Source organism: Microcebus murinus, chromosome 7 (genome assembly GCF_040939455.1).
Source record: "Microcebus murinus isolate Inina chromosome 7, M.murinus_Inina_mat1.0, whole genome shotgun sequence".
In the NCBI taxonomy this organism is placed as follows: domain Eukaryota; kingdom Metazoa; phylum Chordata; class Mammalia; order Primates; family Cheirogaleidae; genus Microcebus; species Microcebus murinus.
In genome coordinates, this window is record NC_134110.1 from 101,973,420 (window position 1) to 101,981,866 (window position 8,447).

An 8,447-nucleotide genomic window follows, 5' to 3' on the forward strand; every position below is an offset into this window, starting at 1 on the left:
GAGCAATTCACTGTGCTATGGAAATGATGCCATGGGGGCTCTTGCCAGAGGCAGGCCAGAGAGCACAAGGAAGGAACATAAGCATGCCTCCCCCTTAGCTCTATCAGGCCTGCAGGACACCGGTACAGGGGAAAAACGGGGGCTCTTCCTGGGTTGGTGCAACGTATCTGTAGGAGCTGAACGCGGACTGCAGCTTTACCAGAGCCAATTTTGAAAACTGGCAACATCCACGTAACCCACGTCTATCAGGACAGGTCTTCTACTTTTGAAGAATGATCTGGTATACAGACCTGCTCAAAGATAGTACAGACTAATCTCTCAAAAATTGTATGCTTCATAAGAAAATATCATCATTCTATAATTGCAGTACTAATCTTAGATCATTTGTGGCTTTATTTGTTATAGCCAGATTATTTAACTGGAATAAATGAACAAAACTTTTGATTTATCTAGTAAACAATCACTAGAATTCTCAGGCCAATTTTTAATGAGGTGTTGATATGCTCTACATACACATATTGGTATATGTGGAATGTGTGTGCATGTATGTGTGTGTGTTCATTCTTGGTAGTTTACTGTATTTCCCCAGGATAAAATTTTATATGCATGGTATTAGACACATAACCCTCTATCTATCCATCTATCGATACCTATTGATTTATTGATCTATTGATCTATCTAGGCCACCTAAATTTTTGTCCTTAATCAGAGATGCTCTGACTTTAGCTACTCATGAAGTTTTAGTGATAGTTTTTTTTGCATTCAGTAACAGAAGGAATAGAATGGATTTGTGACTGGATTCTTTGGTATCTAATTTGAATTTTTCATTTACACAGCTGGTTTTATTTGCTCCGAGGTATTACTGCAAAGAATGATAGAAGTAGCACATGTGTTATACTTAGCTCAAGACTCATTTAAACATTTTATCTTCCAAATCCTGAACTACAATTGACCTCTTCAAAGTTCAGGTTTATACTTACTCCTGGAATTATTAAAATTCCTGTTTTTATAAAGGAAATCACAGAAAAAAAATTGGTGGGAATAAAACCTGTGTCCCAAAAACTACCAGATAATCATAAGTGGAACTAAAATAATTGATTTAATTTTCCTTAAATAACTCTAAAAGTATTGGAATTAATTATATAAGTAAAGCAATTTCATATTTGCTAGTAATCCATTTGTTTCAAAAATAATTTATGTTGGTTTACTTTACTATCAAGGCTCCTGATTGTATAAAAGTCAGGCACAAAGGGCCTCTTGAATTTTGTTTTATCTTCAAGTATTAGGAAACTTACATTTGGATATTTAACTTTATATTTTGATGATGAGTTTTTCTTTATAGTATCTATTATAAAGCTACTAGAGAAAGAAATATAGTGGTGGAACTATAAAAAGATACATAAAATATGTCATGTGGAGCAGTTCATATTAATCTTAAGACTGTAAGTTGCTGCAACTTGGGATATTCTGAGGTAGTAAATCACTTCTTTTTAATCTAGTTTCATTTTAGAAAGATAAAGTGCATTATTTGTAAAAATACTATTTTCCACCCAAAGGCACTGTTGATTATCTATGGAAACAACAGAAAACATGTCTTCAGCAAAACTTAGGAGTGAACACTGTGCTTTGCAGCGACATTAAATGGTATAAAGCGTTTGTACCTTGCCACTCACTCCCTTTATTTGTTTATCACCCCCTTGGAAGCGGGGGTGGGAAAAGTTGAGGAGGAGGAAGAAGATTTGTGCCAAGGTCACAGCAGGACCAAGAGCATGAAGGCAGCGAGCACGGGCCATTCACCAGGAAGGCGCGCACTTTGGTGGGGCAGGACCGATGGCACAGGTGCCCAGACGGTCAGGAGTGATGGGCAGAGAACGTGCCTGAGCACAGAGGCTATTGGATGCAGAGGAGGAAGGACCTTGCTTGTAGGTGACAGCAGGGGGTTATTGAAAGCATATATCTTTAATAGGTCTTTAGCATAAACAGTGACTGCTTTCAGTAGGTATATTTACCCCAAGGATATAGGTAAATACTACAAAGCAGGAAAACCTCCCCCCTCCCCGCAAATCTCGTAGTTAAATATTTATTTAGGTAGATAGTATTTATCACTTCATCTGTATGGTTTATTATATAATAGTAGACAGATTGTTAAATACTTCTATAGGGCTCCTTTTTAAAAAATAAACTCTCAAGAGTGACAGTGTCATATTAGCATGCATTGCAAAAAGCAACTGTTCATGAACTGCCTGACCATTTACTATAGCTAAAAGCATTTTTTAAACTACTACTTCTCTGGGAAAATTTCACTTTAGTAATCATACATCCAGACAAACAAAAACAAAACCTTAGCTTGGACACTGCTGTGTATTAGAAAATATAAATTTTATTCTGTATTCCTGGATTAAAGGCAATAAAATTTCAATTTTCAGGGAACTGGCTTCTTCCTAAATTAATTATACACTCACAGACTTATTGTGCCCTCTTAACATTCTGAGTCTTGTTATACTTTCACACTTGTGTTTACCACCTTATCACTTTGATGATTCTTTTTCCTGATAAAAACATGCTAAACGACAAAGCTTACTCAGGAAACCCAAAGTAGTTTGTCTCAATCCACAGAAGTTTTGCCATGGCATGTTAATATGCTGGAGCTAAACGAACTTGTTATTTGATTTTTCTTGCCAATGAATGCGGCCCGATTTGAGTAGCAGCAGCCCCTGCAACATTGCCCCAGATCAGCAAAGCCAGGGACGTCTGCAAACCTTCACAGGAATCTCGAGGAACTGCCGTCTGCTGCTGAGGGCCTGACTTGACAGCAGCTCTGTCTGTCAGCTCTGGGTGTTGGTGCAGATTTCACTGAGACCCTTTATCAGAATGGATGGCCTAGCACAAAGGGTTGGCCTAATTTTCTCTTCTTTCTACCTGTGGTAAGAGGCACATAGGAGATTTACATGCACAAACGGTGTGTTTTAATCAATAAACCCTAAAATTGGTTTCAATATGTCAATATTTAGAATATCAAAAGGAAAAGTGATTTATAAGTGGTGACACATCTATGATCTAGAATTATTTGAGAAAAAGATGCAGGTTATTTTTTTGGCCCCACCCCTCTCCCATCAAGATGCAGTTTAATATAAGACATTAAATATAGTCACTATTTGTAGTTGGCAGTCTCCACACCCACTGTAGGTTTATGGAACTTAATAGGAAGACATGGTTCTAATGACTCTTCCAAAACATCTTATTATTATTATGTGGGCACTTTTGAGAAGCTACCCATATGAAGAGATCCACATGTAAGATTCCAGAAGATCTTACTGTGCCATTGAACGTAAGCCCTCACTGTGGCTCCTGGCTGCAGCAGTCACAGCAGGCAGGACAAACCCTGGACGTCGTCCTACCCTCCTCAGGCTTACTGACAGATGTCGAGTTAGAGGAGATAGCCGGGGCCTTATGCAAGACCACAGTAAAAACAGGAAAACAATTTAGACATAGAGAACAATTGAATCTTTATCTTCTCTTCCAAAAATGTTTCAGTATTCAAGGTAAAAAAAAAGATTCAGCTATACTTTAAGCAACAAAGTCATTATCTATTTAATTGCATAGCTATGTATTTCAGAAGTACAAGCCCTGCATGGAAAAGTTCAGGATAGTGTACGTTCCAAACTCATTTCAGTAATAAATGAATCTTATGGGCAGGTACTCACTTCAGTAGATAAATAGATGACACATAGACAGATACAGTTATATAAAGATATGTAATTGACGCCACCTCTCTCCCTTCACTTTGTGCCCATTCCCTATGGGATCTAGGAACATAGGGTTTATCAACCTCTTTTCTCAATGTGCACTAGATAAACGTCCAATGTGCAACACAAGCATCTAAGTAAAGTTCCCTCCCCACCACCACCATTATAAAATTTCAGTCCCGTACCCCAATCCACAGGGCTACCTACCTGCCAGGATGAAGAGAGTTTCCAGCTGAAGAATCCATGGATGTTTTAATAGGCGCCCAGGCAAGCCCCAAGGCTGCACCAATTCACAGCTGCTCTCTCTGCCCTGTAACGCTCCCAGGAAGAGTCACTGTGTTGCACAGTGTTTGCTAAAAGCCTTCCTGAAGGAACATCTTGAAGCCAGTGTATACAGAGGCACCTGGCAATGCCCCTCACTGAGACAGAGCTGCTGGCAGCGAATCCCACTCCTTCCACCGGAAAGTCCGTCTTACGCTGCTACGGGAAAAACGGCGCTGAATTGTTAGTCATCTAGAATATTTTTTTCAACTTAGCAACAAAATAGATTTTTGAAGAAAATTAATCTGAAGCTACCTCTACAAATTAGACAGGGGGTTTCTGAGTCGGTAAATTGGATTTAAGGAATTGTTTTTGTATAAATAGATTTGTGTCTACATTTTCAGGTAAATAGAAGGAACACATCACCTGTTCCACATATAAACTTCCAGCTAACTATGGAGAGGTCAGTTAGATGAAGGCAATTGGGGAAAAATTATAAGAATACAATTCTACAAATGAAATGTTATTAAAAAAAGTTGTGGCCTGGTATTTTTTCTCTTTGATTTTGACAATGAGGAAAGAAAATTATAAACACTTTGAGTAATGAACTTGGGTTCCATGGAACTCACAATAGAAGTGAGATTACCATGTATTTTGATTGACGTTAGAAGTCTATTCCTGTTTATTTAACTCTGAGTTACCATTATTTTGATATTAAGTTAATAGAGAGGGAAAAAACATACCATCATCTTGTCAAGCTAAGCGAAGAAATAGATATGATTTCCTACTGGGAAATTATAAACATATCTTCTTTCCTGTTGGGATAAAATCAGAACTGGAGTTCATTTCCTGTTGGGGTTGTGCTAGCTGTCTCTGTGACACTGTAAGTATGGAAGTAGTGAGATTGTTTATATATCAGAATTATGATCATGAAAAATATCTGTGTAGGAAAAAAATGCAAAGGACCGCCTACAGTATAGGAACATGAGATAATCAAATGCATATGTGGGTACTTTAACTATATTTTGAGAGTAAATTCTTGAATTTACATAATTAGCATGTGCTTTTCTTCAGATGGTTAGTTTTTCCCCCATCTGAATATGTCATTTTTTTCTTTATTATAGTTCAGTGAGTATTTACTAAAGGCTCATTTTATCATATTAATACTGAAACTATGAGCTTACTTCTTTTTTGGTTAAGTATAGTTACATGTCTATCTGAATGAAGGGTATTTAGAGTTTCTGAGCTTTACAGGACAAAGCATGGCCTGTGGGGGCTTTTCATGAAGGTTAACCCACTTCTGTGAATTGGAACTTCATGGGACTTAGCAGTTCTATGGGGATTTTCAGTCCCTTAAGGGGTGTTTGAAAAACAATATGCATTCTTGGATAAATAATACATTGCTGGTACGTGTGATCACTGTGTAGATCTGTGAAAATTAGTGAAATTAAATTTCCCCTTTGGTAGCCAGACACACGCCAATGACCCCCGTTTCCCCTGCTTTACCTGGTACAGTTCATATCATCTTCCTAACAGAAACCCTGGTCAAGTCCCCTGGCATCTACAGACATAATAGAAGGGGGTCTCTGCCACATCATAAGGTCCTTGATGGAGAAGCCAAAATACAAGTGAAATGTAAACATTTAATGGACCTTTAATAGAACATCATTAAGTCATTATTACAATCTTCATTTCAGCTTTTCATATAGTGGAATCATTTCCTCCCTGGTTGAAGCTTATATTTGCAGAAATTTATTATTTTCCTTATAATGACTACCAGGACATAAAGTTTGATATAAATCATTTTATTCATTCATTCCAGAAATAGTTACTGTAAGCCTACTGTGTGGTAGGTACCTTCTAGGCCCCAGGATACAGAGGTAAATTAGAAAAGACACTGGCCTCATAGGGTTTACATTCTAGGAGAGGGTTTAGACAATAAAAAGTTGGTGTTCAATGCTATGGACACCGTGATAAATACTGTGAAGAAAAATAAAGCAGAGTGGGGGGTGCAGAATGGCTCAGGAGGAGAGACAGGCAATCAGGGCAGAGTCTCCTAAGGAGGTGACATTTGAACATAGAATTCTGCCAGGTCAGAAGGGGCATCTCAAGCTACAGAAACAAAGAGTATGAAAGCCTTGAGCGAGGAAGAAGCTTGATATAAGAGGAGCAGGAAAAGACCTGATTAGGCTAAGATGGGCAAGGGACGATGAAGTTAACATGAGTTCAGAAAGACTGAAGTCAGACACTGAAGGGCGTTCTTGATCACGTAAAGAAACTTGGATTTTGTTCTCAGCATGATGTAAAGCCACTGGAAAGTTTATAGCTTAGAAATGACATAAGCAGATTTATATTTAAAATAACATCCTGTGGTTTCTAAGGGGAAAATTGAATGTGGGCTGGTGGGGGAGAGAGAGACCAGGGACAAGAGTAGAAGCAAAGACAACCAGGCAGGAAGTGGTGGTGGGGACTCAGGCTGGGAGACAGAGACAGAGGTGGCAAGATGTCAGCCTTGGACATATTCACAGGAAGAGCTGAGAAGGCTTGCTATTGGGCTGGATGTTAGGAGAGAAATGAGTGGTGGGGTCAAGGATGCCTGAAGGATTACCACTGGGAGAATATAGTAACTATTTGTGAAAACAAGGAAGACTGGGGAAGAAGTGTGTGTCAGGAGGAACTTCCTATGACCTTGTCAGATTCGAGAAGCGCCTGATGGAGAAGTGGCCATCGAGTTCAGGGAAGTCCTCTGGGCTGGAAATCTGAAGTTGGTAAATGTCAGAATATGGATGGTATTTAAACCCAGGGGATGGGGCAAGTCCCTCTAGGAAGTGAGTATAGATAAAGAAGAGGTCTGAGAGGTGAGCACTGAGCTCTGAGACCTCCTACAATTTCACTGAGGGGAGGAGGAGCAGGTAACGAAGACTGAGGCAGCACACGGAGGTGGGAAGAACACTGGGAGGTTATGGTGTTCTGAAGGCCAAAAGAAGAAAATGTTTCAGGAGGAAAAGAGTGATCCCTATGTTGTGTGCTCCCGACAGGTTGGCTACGATGACCTGGTGACTCAGACAAAGCATTCTCAGTCTAAATGCATGAGAGGAGCCAGAGTGGAGTGGGTTGAAGAAAGAACTCAGGACAAAGACATGCAAAGAATCTTCGGAGACACTTTCCAAATGGATGGCTACAGGGCAACAGAGGACTAGGGCTGTGGCTGAAGGGAACGAAGATTCTTGGAAGAGCATTTATTTTTATGGGAATTATTATGGCATATTTGCTGATGATCATGATCTAGGTGAGAAGGATAAAGTGAGGAAACAGAAAACAGAGTAATGAATAATTGTAAGATCAAAGTCCTTGAGCAGGTGAAAGTAGACAAGGTCTGTAATGGTTAATTTTAGGTGTCCACTTGACTGGATTAAGGGATACCAGATACTGGATTAAGAGATTACCAGATAGCTGGTAAAGCATTAACTAATTGATTAATTATTTTGCAGGGACCATGCTAATTTTCTCTGTAGTGTTCCAATTTTTGTATATGTGCTGCCAAAGCAGGAACTGGCAAAGCATTATTTTTGGGTGTGCCCATGCGGGTGTTTCTGGAGGAGACTGGCATCTGAATCAGTGAGCTGAGTAAGGAAGAGTCGCCTTCACCCAATGTGTGTGAGCACCACCCATCACCTGAAAGCCTAGATTAGAGGAAAAAAAGAGGCAGCAGAAAGGCCAATTTCCTCTCTCTCTCTCCAGAGAACTTGGAACACTCTTCTTCTCCTGCCCCTGGACATTAGATCTCCAAAATTGTGGTCACAAACTTAAATTGGGCGTCTTCAGCTTAGGTGTGGGTTTTTGTTCAGCCTATTCTGCTTCTCAGAGTCCACAGGAATAAAAGGAGAGTTGGAGTTCTTCCAAGTAAGTAAGGTTGAGAGAGGGTCTTGGACACAGGCTAGGAAACATTTCCTGCAAAGGGCCAGACAGTAAGTATTGTAGGCTTGTTTTGTGGGCCGCACAGTCTCTGTCATGACTACTCAACTTGTCAGTTGAGCGCAAAGGCTGTCCTACACAATACATACACTAATGGTATGGGTGGGTTCCAATAAAACATTACTTATAAAAACAGGCAGCGTCTGATTTGTCCTTAGTTTACTGAGCTATGATCTAGGAAATGCAAAGGACCTACGGTAGTGATGGACCACAGAGCAGAGTCAAAGCTGGGTAACACAAGAAGTGATGGGTGCAAATGGCTTAGAGGTTTACGTGGGGCAGTGAACTATTAGACTGGGATATTAATTAAAATGAACTGGAAAGAGAGAAGTTGGTACTTAGGGTGTTTGCTGTGTGACATCTAGTTGTTAGAGGCAGTGCCCTCCCTGGATAGGAGCTGCATGAAGACAGGACCCTGGGAACCTTGGGGCTTGGCGGGCATCCTTTAAACGCTGTGGGCTGTTA

At 39.9% G+C, this 8,447-nt stretch overlaps 1 non-coding gene across 1 annotated transcript; it reads right to left on the minus strand.

Annotated features, from left to right (window-relative positions):
• Positions 1–7,454: 7,454 nt before the first annotated feature.
• On the minus strand, positions 7,455–7,556 carry LOC142872042 (U6 spliceosomal RNA). The gene has a single exon (XR_012920287.1). It is a non-coding gene; the product is annotated as a U6 spliceosomal RNA (small nuclear RNA).
• Between the last annotated feature and the right edge of the window lie 891 nt (positions 7,557–8,447).